Source organism: Tursiops truncatus, chromosome 11 (assembly GCF_011762595.2).
Source record: "Tursiops truncatus isolate mTurTru1 chromosome 11, mTurTru1.mat.Y, whole genome shotgun sequence".
NCBI lineage: Eukaryota > Metazoa > Chordata > Mammalia > Artiodactyla > Delphinidae > Tursiops > Tursiops truncatus.
The window spans coordinates 43,273,072-43,292,320 of record NC_047044.1 but is presented as its reverse complement, the minus strand read 5'-3'; the positions used below and the strand labels follow the sequence as shown (position 1 = coordinate 43,292,320).

General features: G+C 35.3%; 1 long non-coding RNA gene across 1 annotated transcript in view; it reads left to right on the top strand.

Annotated features, from left to right (window-relative positions):
* LOC141275845 (uncharacterized) overlaps positions 1 to 19,249 on the top strand; it is a 194,760-nt gene that overhangs the window by 87,406 nt on the left and 88,105 nt on the right. The window contains exon 3 of the long non-coding RNA XR_012324290.1: positions 18,024 to 18,094. This is a non-coding gene — a long non-coding RNA (uncharacterized lncRNA). The remainder of the gene's footprint in view (positions 1 to 18,023; positions 18,095 to 19,249) is intronic.

Sequence of the window (19,249 nt, the reverse complement as noted above, 5' to 3'; positions counted from 1 at the left end):
TATATATAAAATTATATAACCAAAATTTTTATGTTCGTTGTGGATGGATAAATTTCCAATTGTTTGAATCTAAAGATGTAGTTCAAATAACTGTATAAAAAGTATATTTTTATATATAAATATAAATTTTTGTGAACTTCTATTCAATTGTCAGATTTAACTGATGGACGATTCTTACTCTTTGTTCAGACATATATAATTAATTATTGGATGGAATAACAATCAATAGCTTTTTGTGTTGAAAGGAGGTTGAAGGCATGTAAATCATAGGATTGATGGTGGAAGAATTTCGATTTGGTATAAAGGAATTACACCTACTATTTGAACAGTCTACAAAACGCTGAAAATCAAGGACAAAGTCGGTGGACTTCATGTACAGATCCAAATATCACTAATCATTAGTATGTTAAATAGCGTTTTTCAACTGCTTGTGTAGGGTTACTGCACCAGATTCTGAACAGAAGCAAACAAGTGTCTAAGATTGCACATGGTAGAGTTTTGAGGCTACATTCAGGCCGAACAAGAACCCAGAGCATATAAACTGATGGCATGACTTGTCCCAAACTGATGAAATCTATAAAGACATGGCAGCAGTATGAAAAATGATCCCATGGTATAGTCTCTATTCCTGGTACTTTGAGGAGTCCAGATTTATCCCATTGAGGATGGTAAAGAAATCAAATTATAAGATTTATAATGAAGTTCAATGAAAGGTGACTGACTGCTGACAGATCCACAATGAGAGAATTGTAAGCCAAGGAACTAGAGATAATGAAATAATTTGAAGAAAAATTAAATTGACTATGTAGTATGTTCCCAATATTCAGAGATATAAAATAAGAGAAATAAGAATATAGAAAAGGATCAAGATTTTGAAACAAGAAAGGCAGATTTTAAGAGAAGCAAATGGATTTTTAAAAAGAACAAAAAATCCAAATTATATCATAATAAACTTCAATAGACAAATTACACTATACACTTGATTATCATATGGTAGATAACATGATAGATTTAGAAGATCCAATATAGTTCTATTTGAATTAGCAGAATAGTGAATAGAGATGTAGAAGAATAATGGAAGAATGTGAAAGAGGCAATTTTAAATGAGATGATAGACAACAATTCTCAGAATTACAGAAATACCTAAGTCCTTAGATTGAAAAATTAAATCTTAAGTATATTTTTATGAAACTGTGGAATATCAAAGTCTAAGAAGAAAAGTTAAAAGATTAACTTTTTTAAAAATAAATTTATTTATTTATTTATTTTTGGCTGTATTGGGTCTTCGTTGCTTCACGCGGGCCTTGTCTAGATGTGGCAGGCGGGGGCTACTCTTCATTGCGGTGTGCAGGCCTCTCATTGAGGTGGCCTCTCTTGCAGCAGAGCACAGGCTCTAGGCACACAGGCTTCAGTAATTGTGGAATGCGGGCTCAGTAGTTGTGGCTCATGGGCTCTAGAGCACTGGCTTAGTAGTTGTGGCACACAGGCTGAGTTGAACTGTGGTATGTGGGATCCTCCCAGACCAGGACTCAAACCTGTGTCCCCTGCATTGGCAGGTGGATTCCTAATCGCTGTACCACCAGCAAAGTCCCTAAAAGATTAACTTTTAAAAGCTATCAAACTAAAAATCTAAGTGTCTCTAAAAGTACACCAAGGCAAATTAAGCATATTTCTCATCCTAAGATAACTTGAGGAAAAAAGAGTATCTTCAAAGCACGTATTAAAAATATCATCAATCAAATATTCTATACCAAGCTGAACTATAATTTAAGAATGTAGGAAAAAATGAAGGACTTGGCAAGAAAAACAAAAGTATCTAGGGAAAATAATTGTAAATCATATTGTAATGATGAGTAAAGAAATAGATAAGTCATTTTAGCTAGAGGATTATACATAATTTTATTTTGTGTTTAGAAACTAATACAGCCAAAAGAGATGAATAAAAAAATCACATGAAAATGTAAAAGACAACTTTCAGGATATTTAAGCAAAAAACAATAAATTCCTTGAAGTATAAGCTAAAAATATCAATTAATTTTCTACTGTAATAAATAGATGAATATACATCTGTATAAAATACAGATTAAGTATTTCATGATAGGCCCTTAATTTAAAAGTAAAGAATAAACAAACTCTTACAGGGAGAAAATAAAATGAACTAAAGAATATTTATAAATTCAATAAAAATGGGAAAAGAAAAATAAAATGAACCAAAGGAAATATGTTGTAAATAGAATAAGACATTTTTTTAAAAAGGTACAGGTAATCATGTAAACTGAATAAACTCACAGATTAATCCTGTTAATGCAAACTTTTACTTGAAAAATTCAGTTTTATTCTGTTAAAATGAGATCCATAGAGCACAATATAATAGATATAGGCTGGAAATGTCAGAGTAAAAACTATACAAACAGAAAAAGGAATGAATTAGGTATATCTATCTGACTGTCTCTCTCAATAGAGATAGATCTCAAAAATGTATTGTTTAGTAAAATAAAAAGCTGAAGAATGATACACTCTGATAATATTTACACAAATTTAAAAAGCAAATATAATCTAGTATATATAAAAAAGTAACAAAACTAGATTGAAAATGTACATGTAAAGTTCATGATATTGGTTGCCTTTAGAGAGGTATCATAGTTAAAACTTCATTCAATGGAGACATTATTCAAGTAGAGAGTTAGCCGTGAGAATGTTTTATGTTTGTTAAACAAAACAAAAAAGCACAAGAACCAATTATGACAATGTTAGAATGGTTGATTCTAGTTGATGAGTAAAAAGGTATTTATTGTATTTGTGTGTCTGTGGGTGTGCGTGTGTTTAGGCCTGTGTGAAAATTCCTCACTCTTCAATTATCAAGTTAATTTTCTCTTCCTAAGTTTTATTATTTGAAATCTAGCAATTAAAATAAATGAGGAAAGTAATAATTATAATAAAAGAAAAAAGAGAGGTAGTACTTCTGATAAGTTCTTAACTAGGCTTCTTTTAAGTTTGTTATTACCAAAGTCAATATGGAATATTTTCTGAAAGACATAGCAGAGAATGTTAATATCTAACCATTTCAGTTTCCACTTTGAACTTCTAAAGAATGTTCGTTAATTTTTTATCATTATTCTTTTGTAGGTTTCATGTTGCCCCATGTAGGCTTTATTCCTATCAAGTAGTAATCCAACTAACACCAAGGATATTCTTTTGCTTTCTCCAGTTATCTCCAAATAGCCATTTAGGAAGAAAAAGAATGCCTGCTAAAATTGCCATAACCTAATAATGCTCTTCACAAAGTCCAATTATGGCAAAATACTGGTCTTTGTTTCAGAAAATGTCCCATTTACAAAAGAGCAATAGTTCAAATCTGCAATGTGTGTGTGTAAACAATATGCAATAACAAATTATAGTAGATTTTAGAATAGTAATCAGTGTAGAACTGTAAAATGAGAAATTTTGACTAACATTTATTTAAAATAAATATTTGGACACATTGACTATGGAGTGTGTAAACACTTTTTTGTATGTGATTATTAGAGCTAATTGCTTCAAATAAGTTTTTTGGTTTAACTTCATGGTGATCTTCTAAGGTACATAAATAATACTATATGTGCTGAGCCTGCGCATCTGGAGCCTGTGCTCTGCAACGGGAAAGGCCACAACAGTGAGAGCCCTGCATACCGCAAAAAAAAAAAAAAAAAAAGAATCCAACAGCACATTAAAAGGATCATACACTATGATCAAGTGGGGTTTATCCCAGGAATGCAAGGAGTTTTCAATATATGCAAATCAATCTATGTGATATACCATATGAACAAATTGAAGGGGAAAATCCATATGATCATCTCAATAGATGCAGAAAAAGCTTTTGAAAAAATTCAATACCCATTTATGATAAAAACCCTCCAGAAAGTTGGCATAGAGGGAACCTACCTCAACATAATAAAGGCTATATATGACAAACCCACAGCCAACATCATTCTCAATGGTGAAAAACTGAAACCATTTCCTCTAAGGAAACAAGACAAGGTTGTCCATTCTCACCACTATTATTCAACATAGTTTTGGAAGTTTTAGCCACAGCAATCAGAGAAGTAAAAGAAATAAAGGGAATCCAAATTGGAAAAGAAGAAGTATAGCTGTCACTGTTTGCAGATGACATGATACTATACATATACTCAACACTGTGAAAACGACTTTACTACCCAAAGCAATCTACAGATTCAATGCAATCCCTGTCAAACTACCAATGGCATTTTTAACAGAACTAGAACAAAAAATTTCACAATTTGTATAGAAAAACAAAAGACCCTGAATTGGCAAAGCAATCTTGAGAAAGAAAAGCGGAGCTGGAGGAATCAGGCTCCCTGACTTCAGACTATACTACAATGCTACAGTAATCAAGACAGTATGGTACTGGCACAAAAACAGAAATATAGATCAATGGAACAGCATAGAAAGGCCTGAGATTAACCCATGCACTTATGGTCATCTTATTTTTGATAAAGGAGGCAAGAATATACAATGGAGAAAAGTCAGCTTCTTCAATAAGTGGTGCTGTGAAAACTGGACAGCTACATGTAAAAGAATGAAATTATAACACTTCCTAACACCATACACAAAAATAAACTCAAAATGGATTAAAGACCTAAATGTGAGGCAAGACATTGTAAAACTCTAGAGGAAAACATAGGTGCAACACTCTATGTCATAAATCACAGCAAGATCCTTTTTGACCCACCTCCTAGAGAAATGGAAATAAAAACAAAAGTATACAGGTGGGACCCAATGAAACTTAAAAGCTTTTGTACAGCAAAAGAAAACATAAACAAGACTAAAAGACAACCATCAGAATGGGAGAATATATTTGCAAATGAAGCAACTGACAAAGGATTAATCTCAAAAATTTACAAGCAGCTCATGCAGCTCAGTATCAAAAAACAAACAACCCAATCCAAACATGGGTACAAGACCTAAATAGACATTTCTCCAAAGAAGATATACAGATTGCCAAGAAACACATGAGAGGATGCTCAACATCACTAATCGTTAGAGAAATGCAAATCAAAACTACAATGAGGTATCACCTCACACCGGTCAGAATGGCCATCATCAAAATATCTGCAAACAGTAAATGCTGGAGAGCATCTGGAGAAATGGGAACACTCCTACACTGTTGGTGGGAGAGCAAACTGGTACAATCACTATGGAGAACAGTATGGAGGTTCCTTAAAAAACTAAAAATAGAACTACCATATGACCCAGCAATCCCACTACTGGGCATATACCCTGAGAAAACCATAATTCAAAAATATTCATGTACCACAATGTTCATTGCAGCTCTATTTACAATAGCCAGGACATGGAAACAACGTTAAGTCTCCATCAACAGATGAATCGATAAAGAAGATTTGGCACATATATACAATGGAATATTACTCAGCCTTAAAAAGAAACGAAATTAAGTTTTTTGTAGTGAGGTGGATGGACCTAGAATCTGTCATACAGAGTGAAGTAAGTCAGAAAGAGAGAAACAAATACCGTATGCTAACACATATATATGGAATCTAAAAAAAAAAAAAAGTGGTTCTGAAGAACCTAAGGGCAGGACAGGAATAAAGACGCAGACGTAGAGAATGGACTTGAGGACACGTGGAATGGGAAGGGTAAGCTGGGACGAAGTAAGAGAGTGGCATGGATATATATACACTGCCAAATGTAAAATAGATAGCTAGTGGGAAGAAGCCGCATAGCACAGGGAGATCAGCTTGGTGCTTTGTGACCACCTAGAGAAGTCAGATAGGGAGGGTGGGAGGGAGACGCAAGAGTGCGGAGATATGGGGATATATGTATATGTATAGCTGATTCACTTTGTTATAAAGCAGAAACTAACACACCATTGTAAAGCTATTATACTCCAGTAAAGATGTTTAAAAAAAATAAATACATAAAATGGATTTCTTTTAACCATGTTATTATGGCTAAATGACATTCTCTAAATTTTCTCTCTCTCTTTCTCTCTCTCTCCTGTTTTTCTCTACATATATATTTATAATAAATTAGTTAATCATTACAGGAAGTGTATTCTTTCTCAAATAAATTTATATTATTACTAGTGATGTATACATTCTAAATTGGGTTCTAAATGAAGCTTAACACGTTAATATTAACCTAATACAGAATAGATTCATGTGTCCTGTTTTTTTTATTTGAGGGAATTAATGGAAAGAAAATGAATTTAATAAGTAAATAGTGTTGAACTGGCATTTTTCCCCACTTAACTATTGATACCTTCATGTCCTTCCATTACAGTAAACTATATGATCTCACATTGAAATAGTATAGCAAGAATAGTTTTTTCAAATTTTAAAACTTTATTTATAATCCATGTTTCATAGCTTCTATTTATAATCCATGTTTCATAGCTTCTAAACATGAATTATATGTATGAAATACAGGGTAATTATTTCTCATTTTACTAGCACTACATTTTTTAAAATGGAATTAAAAAGTGGAATCCCCAAAATATCACAGGATTTAAGCAGATCCTAATTAATATAAAGCACAGGCAACTAAATTTATTTTAAAATGTTAACAAATCCATTATTTATTTTAAATGTTTCAAAAATGAAAAAAAAAAAAGACCTGGAATTAGCAAGCATTTCTCTTGATTACTGTTGTGTAGACTGATCACACTTTCCATATTTTGCATATGATGTTTTTTAAGACCCTGAAATATCATTCAAAATTTAATTGAATATATTTTCAAATATAGATGTGTATTGATATAGTTCAAGACAATAAAAATAATAGGAACATTTAAGACTCCATTTAATGTAACTGACATTTATGCTAATTCAGAGACTGGAGTTTGCAAATTTCAAAGTGATTAGCCTTTTAGGACAAAATCTCAGAGAGGCAAGAGCCACAAAAAGTGAGCCCAAGTATCTGAGTGCAGTTTCCTCTGAGGTATTTGTCAGCTCCTAAGATGAGCATGCTCAGAAAGATACTACAACAATTTGTACAGAAAGTAGCAGCTGGGAAGTTAGAGAACTGTTCAGAAATTTGATCAGCAGTGCAATACTAGGGAGACAGAGGTTGGAGTTCAAGACCTGCCAAGATAAAGAACACAGTCAAACAACTCTGGCCTGTAGTTAAGACCTCAGAGGAGCACAGCCTAGGGGTAAGTGCTATGATCTAGAAGTAAAGCCAAAGTTGAATGTGTTCTGCCTGAAAGAAAAAAAAGCTTAAAATGAATCCTCTGTGGGATCAAGGGAATCAGCCTCTACTCTATTTGCCCTCCAGAAAAATATTTAACCCTTTTTGAGGAAGAAAATATCATCCAGAGCTTCTCTAATTTTTCATATACAATATCTAGCATTAAATAAAATATTACGAGGTATGCTTTAGCAAAAAAATGACCAAAACCAAGGGAAAAAATTGATCATTTAGATATCCTAGTTATCAGACCATAACTTTAAAATAAATATGCTTAATATGTTGCTAAGTATAGAAAACAGATGGAGAATATCAGTATAAACCTCAAATCCTTAAAAGGAGTCAACTTAACATTCTAGAAGTTAAAAATCCAATGGTTTGCTACTTCTGGTGTCAGCTGTGTTCATTTAAAGAAGAGCTTTGAAGTTGTCACTCCCAAACTTAAAACAAGAAAGAGCAGAACAAAAAGAAAATCAATGGCTTTTATTGAATCCATCAGGTAACAAAGATTACAAGGCCATTTGTCACCATGAAATTCAGAGAGCAGGCAAATCAAGAGAGTCACAGTCAAGAACCACTTGCTTAGAGCAGGAGCCACAGAAACCATAAACATGCAGAAGTGCTCACATAGACATTTTGATGAATTGCTAGAAGCTGAGTGTAGACAAGCATGACAATAAGAAAAACCTGGGGTCCATAATCTTGGAACGAGCCCCACACTTTGCAAGCCCACTATGTCTTTAAGGTAATATGTTAGAAAGATACCCTGTGGCTCTGACAGGGAAGGGGGAAGGGTAATTATTGTCAGATACTCCCAGAATTTCCTCTGTTAGTACTGCCTATTATCCAAGGGGGGAAAATAATTACCAGATCTTTATCTCAGCTGGTGGAAGTGATTTACTCAGATTGCAACCTCCTCTAATTTCCTATCTCATCTGAGGGAGATTTTTAAAAAAAGCTATACTGCTACAGAAACATTTATGAAGGTAACAACCCAGAGACACAAGCTCACAAAAATACAGAGATTTAATCAAAAGGTTATAGAATACATCCCTTTCCTGTACCTTTCTACCTCACCAACAGGGCTCCATTACAATAACAGTGGATTACAGCTGAAAGACAAGATTCAGAATCCCTCCTAGGGGCAGTTCTTAAGGAAACCCAAAGTCAAAGGGGTACAGAAACAAGGACACTTAAATTAATTTGGCGCCTCTGGCACATACAACTATGAAAACATTAAACAGAGACCAACTCCTAACCAGATAAACATAAATTCTCACCATTTGTTGCAAAGACTGTGAGTTCTCCATTGAATTGCCTTTGCTCCTTTGTCAAGATAAATTGACTATACTTGTTTGCATGGAAATGGAGGAAAAAGATTAAGTTTACAATAGAGGAATCTGATAAACTCTACCGTAGCCAGATGTCAAGTTTAACATAAACAGCGCTAAATCATATTGGTAGTATGTATTCCTGTTATAATGTGATGAGAATGGCACTTTAACTCTGTGATCTTACTCCGAAAAACACATAACCTTAGTCCTATTGTAAGAAAAATATCAGACGCATCTCAATTAAGGAATATTTTAGAAAATATCTGACGAGTACACCTCAAAACTGTAAAGATCATCAAAAGAAAAAGTCTGAGAAACTGTCACATTCAAGGTAGCTTAAGGAGACACATGGCTGAATGTAATACGCTATCATGGTTGAGATCTCGGAACAGAAAAAGGTCATTAGGAAAAAAACAAAGAAATCATAATAAACTCTTGACTTTAGTTAATAATAATTTATCAACACTGATTCATTAATTATAACAAAAGCACCATACTAAATTAGATGTTAATAACAGGGTAAACTAAGTCTGGGATATATGGAAACTCTCAAAACTGTGTTTCTAATTTCTCTGTAAATCTGAAACTGTTCTAAAATAAAATGTTTATTAAAATAACAAAGTAGCTGAAAATAAGAATCCAATAAGTGAGTTCAAAGTCATATTAGACACAGTATTAAAAAAAGATTGATAATCAGGAATTTAGGTGAATATAAAATATTAAGATTAAAGTGCAGATTGGAAGAGGGATGGAAAACAGAGAAAAAGAATGCAAGAGGCAAATGGAAAAAAATGTGAAAAGATATGTGTAACTGTAATCTCTCCAAAGAAAAGGAGAGACAGAAGCCAAATTTGAGGTAATATTTGAAAATTTTTCCAAACTGGCAAAATACATTCGATTGCAGATTCCTCTGCAGATCCTATAGAGGATAAAAAAGAATTGTCAGAAACTCTCTGAAGGCCAAGTTCAAGTTTTATATCATAATATAAGAGGAGAAGCTAACAGAGTGGCAAATCAAGAAAAGCTTTCCCTTGGGCTTCCCTGGTGGCGCAGTGGTTGAGAGTCCGCCTGCCGATGCAGGGGACACGGGTTCGTGCCCTGGTCTGGGAGGATCCCACATGCCGCGGAGCGGCTGGGCCCGTGAGCCATGGCCGCTGAGCCTGTGCGTCTGGAGCCTGTGCTCCGCAATGGGAGAGGCCACAGCAGTGATGGGCCCTCGTACCGCAAAAAAAAAAGAAAAAAAAAAGCTTTCCCTGGAAGATATGAATAATTATTACAGAGCTGTAACTAGGTGGAAAAGAAGTAGAAAAGGAAGTATTCAAGGTAAAGATAATAAGGAATATAAAATCCTAAAGCAGGAAAAAACATGGCAAACAAAAATGTTGTCCTGGGGGACCAAAATTCTGAGCAATTCTTGATGTGGAGACAGACGTAAATCTTGAATCTGGAGAAAGAAAATGTACTTTAAAACCTGTTCATGAAAAGGCTGATGCAAAGTTGGGAAAGTTCAGGAAGGTTATGAACATCGATGTGCTGTGCATCAGGAGAAGAAGGAACAAACATAACAATAAAAGTACCTTGCTAGTATCTGCCAGGTAGATTAACTTCATCCCAACCTCAACTACTCTCATCTCCAGGCCACATCCATACTGTTTTAAACAAATATTGTCCACAAAGGTGTCTGCTTCTAAATAAGAGAGTTACGTGTTCATTATTGGGATTGTTGAATAAGATGCCAAGCTGTGCTTTGCATATCAAGGCCATGGGAACAAATGGGAAGCCCCATGCCCAGAACACTTAAGACTGAAACCCACTACCCAGCAGTCCATTCCATATTTCCTCCACAAGATCTAGAGACAAACTGTCATAAAATGGTATGACAGGTGCAAACAGAATAAAGCCTTTCAAAATAAAATATTAGTGATGTGGAGCCAGAGTTGATTAACAGCTGGACTGGGAAAATTCAGTCTTTATATCTTGGGACTCCTTCACATCTGGTTTTTGACTCAGGGAAAGATTAAAATAGTGGTATTTATGATGTGATGTTTAAGTCTCAAATGTCCCTGGTGACCCACAGGATCAGTTTCTTTACAGCTGATTTGCAGCAGGCCCAACCCATTTGACAAGTGTGGCTTTATTATTTAAAGGGATGCTGAGAGCTTTTTTGAGGAGCACTCCTTAAATCAAGATTTTTCACACAAATCATGGCATTTCAATCTAGAAACTCAGCATGGCCCATGTGTATGTGAAAAAAAAAGGGATTCATTGCAGAATGTCTTTGATTTCTGATATCTACATGCGTTCTCTATCTCACTTTACTCATCTTTGGTCTTTAAATAAAAGCCTATATGAGTATACTTTGTGAAGAATGGTGGATGTTTTCAAATATCAAAACTGGGGTAAACAGTACAAGAATACATACAGAAGTGACCAGATATTTGGAGAAAGCCAATAAAATTACTAAGCATATTTGATATTTTCCAATATATGGGAGAATATATAAATAATCAAGTTAACTATGTATAATTTTGAAGATTGATAGCTGAAAGTAAAACAAAACTTTTGATAATAATAGTAATAATAATAATAATACAAATCTCAATAGATTAGGTGAATTTCTATATATTGAATTAAATAACAGTGAAATCCAATGTATGAATTATCTCAACATACAGTACTAAATAATAAGGAATAAAATGATAAAAATTGGCACTTGATGAATCTATCCAAAAGTTCCAAAATCTATCTACTAAAAGAAGAGAACCAGAAGTAGAGAATAGTTTGTATGGTAGGCAAATTTCAAGCAAGGATGACCAGACTAAAGAATACAATCAAAAACCCTCACATTTTCTTTTTAAAAATGCTTCTGTGAATTTCTGAGTCTCATTTCAAAGGGGAATAGAAAATAGTTCACTTTTCAAAATGGAAATCCTTTCATTCAATATTCACCAAACATATTATGTATACATATACATACACATGCACATATATGTGCACATGCACATGGGTTATATATATATATATGTTGTTTCTCTTGTCCTTTACATTTGTAGTAATTTTAATTACTTTTAATGTTTAACTCATGTAATTTAAGGAATGTGTCAGACCCTCTAAATTGGCTTGCTTTAATCACATTAAAGAACTAGAAATGGAGCAGCAAATTAAAACCAAAGCAAGCACAAGAAGATAAATAATAGGAATTAGAGCAGAAACCAATGAAATTGAAAGCAGGAAATCAATAGAGAAAATCAACACAACTGAAAGCTGTTTCTTTGAAAAAAATCAATAAAATTGATGGGCCTCTAGCCAGGTTAACTAAGAAAAAAAGAAAGTTAACACAAATTACTAATATCAGAAATGAAAAAAAGGATATTACTACAGATATCATGAAAATTAAAAGTATAATAAAGATAGTGTGAATTTGCGTTCCTTGAAATATACAACCTGCCAGAATTCACACAAGGATATATAGGCAGTCTGAATAGGGTTATATATATTAAAGAAATTGAATCAATAATTAATAACTTTCTAAAACAGAAAGCACCAGGCCCAGATGGGTTCACTGGTGAATTTTACCAAACATTTAAGGAAGAAATTGTACCAATTCTCTACAATCTCTTTCAGAGGTTAGAAGCAGAGGGAATGCTTTCTATCTCATTCTATGAGGCCAGCATTACTCTACTACCAAAACCAGACAAATAGTGCTAAAGAGCATGGGCTCTGCATCCACATTACTGAGTTTGTAAACCAGTGCCACTTCTACCGGCTGTGAGGTCTTTGTCAAGCCACATAATCTCTGCTGTGTTTCACTTCCCTCATATGTAAAAGGGAGGAAGGAATAGTATCCCAAGATCTACTTGCTAAAGTTTCTGTAAAAATGCCCTACGATGTAAGTGCACAATTCATAATTGCTCTCTTACTTATGCAATATAACCATCCTTATTTCCAAAGTCTCTTTCCTCACCTTCCTCATGCCATAATTTTCTGTGAAATTCCTACTTCTTTACTGGCTATTCATTTATTAAGCAAATACCTACTGAACTTCTCAATATGTTGGAGAGTACATTGTGGCCCTGAGAAAAGATAGGCTCTGTCCTTATGGGCTTAGAGTCTAGTAAGACAGAAAAACATTACACAAATTTTTATAAACAAGTAATTTAGAGTTATGATTTCCATTATATGCTATGAAAAATACAGAATGCAATATAGCATACAAATTGTTTATCTTATCTATTTCAGTAATCAATAAAGAACTTCCATGGGAATTGGCTGTTAACCTGAGAACTGAAATCTGAAAACTGAAAAGAATAATAGATATTATCTAAGAGAATAGGTTCAAATGGAGAAGGTAGAGATTGTTCCAGACAGAAGGAATAGGATGAATAAAAATTCTGAATTGGTAAAAATATATAACATATTGAAGAATTCTGAGAAGGAGGCTACTGCTAATTCTTAAAGAGCAAGCTTGTGGGTAGCCAGTAAGAGAGGCAAGTACAAGAACCCAATTGTACACCAATTTTAAGCCAGATTAAGAAGTTTGGATTTTTTTCCTATAGGTAACTACAAATACTGAAAGATTTTTTTAAAGTGATGTGGCGACATAACTATATGCATTTTAAAAGATAAATTGGAGTTGTATGGGATGTAAGAAGTGATGGGGGAATACCACTTAGAATCCTATTGCAGTAGTCAGAAGAGAGAGAGAGGAAGGCAGAAATAGAAGGGTAACAGTGAGAGTTTGGAGAAGTACAAGGTTAGTTGGATATGTAGGGATGAAGGACATGAGGAAAAAGAAGACAAATCAACTTCTATCTTCTATCTTCTATCTTCCTGACTGAAGCAATTGAGTATATCATAAGACTAAATAAAAGGCTGCATACTGAAGGAATAGGCATGATATAGGAAAAAAGAACTGAGCCAAGCATGCTCTGCTCTTTTTTCCAAAAATCAATCAGATAACTTCTTCTTTAATCAGGGAGTGATTGAGAGGTTAGAGAGAGAACAAGAGTGCTATTCTAGAAGAAATTCACACATCTGGCAGGTTGTGGGAAATGGACAATTGGTCCAGATTGATAGGTGATTTGCTTTTGAGTTTAAATTGTGGGGTCGAGAGGCAGTAGATGATAGATAACCATGATAGATAGGCAGACAGACAGACAGATAGGTAGATGGATATTTGATAAATATACAGACATTTAAAGTTCAAAAAAGAGTATTAGAAATACATATTTGCAGGCTTTGGTAAGCCATGGTAATACATGAGAGGAAGAGTAAATTGGAAATAGAGTTGAGGAAGAAGGCATGAGGAAATCCAAGATTTAAAGATGCTATAGACCATTGGAAAGAATTGAGAATGTAGGAAAAATACTTGTTGAAAGTGGAATCAAATCTGAAGAGAAGATAGTGTTTTAAAGAAAGCGCCACTTATTCAGAAGGGTAGTGAGAGTTTAAGCAAGAAGACTGAGAAGTGGCCCCTGATTGGAGTGACTTGGAAGTCATTGGTGCCATTTGCCAAGGTTGTTTCTCTTGAACTGTAGGTGTACAAATGAGAGATGATGAAATAGAAACAAAGATTTTAGAAACTTACTTACAGAGTTAGAGTATGAAGTGCAAGAAATAGAATTATAGCTGAAATTGAATGTATCTTTAAGAAAGGACATTTCTGTTCAAACTGGAGTGTTTTTAATATGCATAAATACATATGGACAGACATAATATAGTTGAAAAAGTTGAAGATACTGAATATAAAGGGAAGTAGAATGAAATAACTTAAAGGCCAACTTTAATGTTGATTTTAGAAGGGAAGAATGACAACTGCAGCATTGTGACAGAAAGGAAAGAATAGAGAAGGGGTGAGAATTTATACTGGTTTGTAGATTGGTAGTTGGAATTTGAGGTAATTCTTCACTGATATTTTTCTCTTTTCTCGCTGAAGAGAAAGTTTAAGTTTCTGCTGAGGACAGCATGTAGTGGGAGAAATGGGAAGTTTCACAAAGCTGAAAAAATTGTTATAAGTAATTGATTGCCCAGGTGGTCAAAAGGGTCACTGATGCACATGATTATAAATGATTAGTTCTATCACTGTCTGATACTGTGATACTGATCCAAGGCTCAGCACCCTGATGGTAGGCATAAAGAAAACCAACATTACGTTTTTCCAGGTTTTGGGTTTCACTGGAGAATTTAGGCATATTAATGGGAGGGGGAAAGTCCCAATGAGATAATATGGTAGGAAACAAAATATAAGGAGAACAGTTGCTGGAGTAATAACTGAGAAGGGAAATGAAAATATTGGAGATAATGTTGGGATGTTTGTTATGTTTTCAGAGTAAAGCAATATCAAAGATTGGTGTTTTAGGGTATGACTACGGCAATAGGAAAATTTGATGAAATGGAGAATAAATCTATCAGAATGAAGTTTCCCAGTAAACTAAAAGGCCAGCATTTTGAGCAATGTCTTTCACAGGGCATAAATTATGGACAGAATTTGGGTAGAGATGAAGTACAATCACAGGTGGTTTGTATAATAACAATGACCCAGTGTGGAAGCTCGGTGTACTTATTGCTAGTTAACACCACTGAGCTCCATTTTAACCCTTTCCCAGTGATCACCTTTTAACCTAACTGAATCCTTTCTCATCTGACCAGAATTGCTTTTATACAATTTCTATCTAATTAGATATGCAAAAAGAAAGCTAGATTCTTAGAAATTTAAAGCTGAAAATCTTTGAGACAGTCCAGTCTAATAATTCATTGTATCAAAGAAAGAGACCAGGAATGTTCAAATGCTTATTTAAATTCACAAGAATAGTAGCAGTCAAGGTAAGCCAGTTCTTTTATTGTGCCTGCCATGCTTCTATCCCAAATGATTTAACAAGTGAAAAAAATTATTTAATGGAAAAAAAATCCTGCCTGTAAATAAAGTAATGCATATCTATAAAAAGGTACAATTTCCCCATCTTTAGAAAATTTTGACATGTGACAAACTGTGGTGCTTTATTTTCAAGCTCTTAAAAATAAGACCAAAATTTGTACCTATGGAAATAACATCAGAGAAAGATAAGTCAGAAATTAAGTGTGCAAAAAGAGTGTGCAAAAATAGATAATGACCTTAGATATCTGACTATAAAAATTATACCACTCAAAGGTCTATAGATGTCTGCATTTGCTATTGATATTTAGTAAGTATGATTTATAGTATATTATGGGAGTCAGAGATGAGAAAACAGACGTGAAATAACCATAGCATTTCAAGGGCTGATGGAGGCTCCATATTTTTGTGTAATTTAAAGTTAAGGAATATGATATGAAAATTTCTCTTGAAACTTAGACTAATAAAACAGTTCCTTAGATAGTTTATCTTTTCAGATTATATTTACTTATCTACCATTGCTATCATCATCTTTGGGAAACAGAAAAGGAATATAGGAAAAATTGCTTATAAAATCAGCATTAAGAACAAAAGCTGAATTTTGACTATTTAACAGCGAAGTTCTAAGCCTCCTGCTCGATCTCAGAGCTCAGACACAGAGCAGCAGTCCCCGACAAGTGGTGGAGGGAAAGTAGTTCCAGCTCAACCATCTGAGGAAGGACCCGTAAGGAAAGATGAAAATAAAGTAGATGGGGTGAGTGCCCCAAAAGGCCAAAGTGGAAATTCCAGCCGTGGTCCAGGAGATGGAGGGAACAAAGACCTCTGGAAGGAGTCAGATAGGAAAGATGGCAAAAAGGATCAAGACTCCAGATCTGCACCTGAGCCAAAGAAAGCTGAAGAAAATCCAGCCTCTAAGTTCAGTTCTGCAAGCAAGTATGCTGCTCTTGCCGTTGATGGTGAAGATGAAAATGAAGGAGAAGATTACACCGAATAGACCTCTGCATTCTGTGCTTTCTCCTAGTCTCTCACCACCCTGGAACATTCGAGAGCAAATCAAACCTCTATCCAGACAAGACAAAATAAAACTCACCATCTCCTGGATACCTTTCTAAACTTTTTTTTTTTTTTTAAAAAGAAACAAAATGAAATTCTTTTGCATACTGCTGCAGCCTTTAAAATATTGAACTAACTGGAGAATCACCAATGTAGCCAGAGAGAGACGTACACCTTTTTTTGCGGTACGCGGGCCTCTCACAGCTGTGGCCTCTCCCAGCTGTGGCCTCTCCCGTTGCGGAGCACAGGCTCCGGACGCGCAGGCTCGGGACGCGCAGGCTCCGGACGCGCAGGCTCGGGATGCGCAGGCTCCGGACGCGCAGGCTCAGCGGCCATGGCGCACGGGCCCAGGCGCTCCGCGTTATGTGGGAACTTACCGGACCGTGGCAGGAACCCGTGTCCCCTGCGTCGGCAGACGGACTCTCAACCACTGCGCGACCAGGGAAGCTCCGTACAGCTTTTAATGCTGTAAGTTTAAAGTTGTGGTGCATTTTTATGACACGTGCAGTTGCCTGTGTGATTAGTGCCTAGGGGCCTCCGTTTAGCAAGATGGCGGTGATAGTGATGCAGTGTCTGGAATCTAGTTGGGCAGTAGGCAGGTATAAGGAAGAGTGTGAGGTTTCTACCTTTAATTCTTATCCTGTTGTGGCATACATGAATTAGCAAACAGTATCTGAATAAATTCTCCATTCTTGGCAAGGTAGGTTTAGTCTCTGATGTTGTTTTAGTCTCTAGGAGGCTGCCAGCTCCACCTCTTATTTAATTCTGAGTTACTGGGGCCAGCCTAAGGGGGAGTTCCTTCATTTGTGCCCCCCAGGGGGGTAGGTGGGAGTGAGTCTACAGGCCACTGAAGAATAAGACTGTTTGGTGACCAAAGTAAATGGGGAAATCGTGATTTGAAAAGAAGCTTGGGGATTTGATGAATTATTTTGCACCAGTAACAGGGAAAATGGTATGACCTCCAGTAAACACATAATCGTTTACCTCCTGGAGCAGGAAGCACTTAGGGGTTGTGGGAATTCCCAGGTCTTTTATGTGTCCTGGTTTCACCCTTTCTTCAACACTATCCCTTCTGAAAGTTCAAATATATCTACATTCTGTTGAAATCCTAAAGCTTTAAAAATTTAGACTCTTGTCATCATCTTATGTTCATCATGCTACTTTTTCCTGTTAACCTTCCTACAGGCAGCTTCTACTTAAGTCACATACTTGACCTCCTAAGCATTCTCTAGAGCCCCTGGCAACTGTCCAATGAGGAATCATCACTGCTTTTTCTCAAGCAAATCTTGCCTCCTTCATGCTTTGACACCCCTTCCCTCCAGCCATTCGTGCTCCTGCTGCTTTGACCCCTTTTACACCTCAGAAAACTTTAGAATTACCAGTCTTAGGTGGTGAGCGAGGGTGGTTAAATTGGGAGCCTTTCTTACAACCTTGATTGGGGTTTGAGGGGCTTTTTAAAAAACAAAAGTTTCCTTCTCTCCAAGTGAAATCCCACACCAATGTTTGGATTTATAATGTGGCTTAGACCAATGTGTGGTTTTTTGGTTCTGTTTTTTTAGCATCCCCTTGAGAGAATAAATGATAATGGAGAAGAACAATTTCACAAGGTCCTGACTTCTCTTGCAACACAGTAAGTAGCTTTACTTGCCTGCTTTTATGTGCACCTTGGTACTGTCAGCTCAACAAATGGTGTCCTTACAGGCAATATTGGTACCTGCAGAGAAAAGACATCTTGGTCTCTTCTCACATCAGTCCTAGGTTAGACCCTTTACAGCCATGCAGGGGTGTTGGTTTATGAGTGCTGCAGCAGTGAGCATAATGAATCATTTACCCAGTGGACATAAAAGACATACCAAGTGAAGTAAGTTTAAATAATTGGCTTGGAGCGGGGAGTAGCTAGGAAGTGGCTTTTAGAGATACCCAAGGTTGAGAGGGTATTTTTTTTTTAACCATTTGCTATAGATGATGAAAAAGTAGGGTTTGCCCTCTTCATGTCTGCTTCCGAATAGATGTGTCCAAAAAAGCTGTTTTTTCCCCCATTCCTCTACCCTGCCACCCTGTTAAAACAAACAGGGATTTATGACCCGCTCCTCAATACATGTAAAATTTGTACAAAAATATCTTCTATGAAAATGATTTGTAATCTGTAGACTTAATACCTGGGAGATGTCTTGAGATGTAAAATCCCATCCTTTAGGTTGTGGGTTTTTTTGTTTTCTCCAAATAAATCTGATCTTTAAAGTTCACTTAAAAAAAAATGAACTCATCTACAAGAGTGAGTTATTTGTTTTAAGCAATATACATAAAAGTCCTGAATTTAATGTTGACAGGGTTTCAGAGAGAAATAGTTTCAGGTTTTATATTAAAAGGAATGCCAGCCAAGTGAAATGCTGTGTGATAAAGAAAAAAAAAAAAAAAAAATATATATATATATATATATATATATATATATATTGGACTGGCACTATTCTAACTATAAAATATTTATTACTTTTTTAAAATAATATATATTTATTTACCAAGTATTATTATTATTTATTTATTTTTGGCCACGCCGCATGTGGGATCTTAGTTCCCTGACTAGGGATCAGAGCTACGCCCCCTGCAGTGGAAGCACAGAGTCCTAACCACTGGTCCACCAGACAAGTCCCCCAAATATTGACTACTTAATGTGAAGATATGTTAAAATCACAACAAACTATTTCCAGCATACTGTTAAAAATATTTCAAATGATCTCATTGATTGTAAATACTAGTTATTGAACAGTCACTATCTTGCACTCTC